The sequence below is a fragment of the Zalophus californianus genome, chromosome 5 (genome assembly GCF_009762305.2).
Source record: "Zalophus californianus isolate mZalCal1 chromosome 5, mZalCal1.pri.v2, whole genome shotgun sequence".
NCBI lineage: Eukaryota > Metazoa > Chordata > Mammalia > Carnivora > Otariidae > Zalophus > Zalophus californianus.
In genome coordinates, this window is record NC_045599.1 from 38,098,515 (window position 1) to 38,100,230 (window position 1,716).

Consider the following 1,716-nt stretch of genomic DNA (forward strand, 5'->3'; position numbering starts at 1 on the left):
ATAAGAACATATTATGAGCAACTCTATGCCAGCAAATTAGATAACCTGGAAGAAATGGATGCATTCCTAGAGATGTATCAACTACCAAAACTGAACCAGGAAGAAATAGAAAACCTGAAGAGACCTATAACCACTAAGGAAATTGAAGTAGTTATCAAAAATCTCCCAACAAACAAAAGCCCAGCGCCAGACGGCTTCACAGGGGAATTCTATCAAACATCTAAAGAAGAATTAATACCTATTCTTCTGAAATTGTTCCAAAAAATAGAAATGGAAGGAAAACTTCCAAACTTGTTTTATTAGGCCACCATTACCTTGATCCCCAAACCAGACAGACTCCATCAAAAAGGAGAATTAGAGACCAACATCCTTGATGAACATGGATGCAAAAATTCTCATCAAAATACTAGCCAATAGGATCCAACAGTACATTAAAAGGATTATTCACCACGACCAAGTGGGATTTATCCCTGGGCTACAATGTTGGTTCAACATCCTCAAATCAATCAATGTGATACATTAAAAAAAGAAAGAATAAGAACCATATGATCCTCTCAATAGATGCAGAAAAAGCATTTGACAAAGTACAGCATCCTTTCTTGATCAAAACTCTTCAGAGTGCAGGGATAGAGGGTACATACCTCAATATCATAAAAGCCATCTATGAAAAACCCACAGAGAATATCATTCTCAATGGGGACAAACTGAGAGCTTTTCCCCTAAGGTCAGGAACACAACAGGGATGTCCACTATCACCACTGCTATTCAACATAGTATTAGCAGTCCTAGCCACAGCAATCGGACAACAAAAAGAAATAAAAGTCATCCGATTCGGTAAAGAAGAAGTCAAACTCTCACTCTTTGCAGATGATATGATACTTTATGTGGAAAACCCAAAGACTCCACCCCAAAACTGCTAGAACTCATACAGGAATTCAGTAAAGTGGCAGGATATAAAATCATTGCACAGAAATCAGTGGCATTCTTATACACCAACAAGACAGAAGAAAGAGAAATTCAGGAGTCGATTCCATTTACAATTGCACCCAAAACCATAAGATACCTAGGAATAAATCTAACCAAAGAGGCAAAGAATCTGTCCTCAGAAAACTATAAATACTCATGAAAGAAATTAAGGAAGACACAAAGAAATGGAAAAATGTTCCATGCTCATGGATTGGAAGAACAATATTGTGAAGATGTCAATGCTACCTAGAGCAATCTACACATTCAATGCAATCCCCATCCAAATACCATCCACTTTTTCAAAGAAATGGAACAAATAATCCTAAAATTTGTATGGAACCAGAAAAGACCCTGAATAGCCAGAGGAACGTTGAAAAGGAAAAGCAAAGCTGGTGGCATCACAATTCTGGACTTCAAGCTCTATTACAAAGTTGTCATCATCAAGACAGTATGGTACTGGCACAAAAATACACACATAGATCAATGGAACTGAATAGAGAGCCCAGAAATGGACCCTCAACTCGATGGTCAACTCATCTTCAAGAAGCAGGAAAGAATGTCCAATGGAAAAAAGACAGTCTCTTCAACAAATGGTCTTGGGAAAATTGGACAGTCACATGCAAAAGAATGAAACTGGACCATTTCCTTACACCACACACAAAAATAGACTCCAAATGGTTGAAAGACCTAAACGTGAGACAGGGATCCATCAAAATCCTAAAGGAGAATACAAGGAGCAACCTCTTCGAC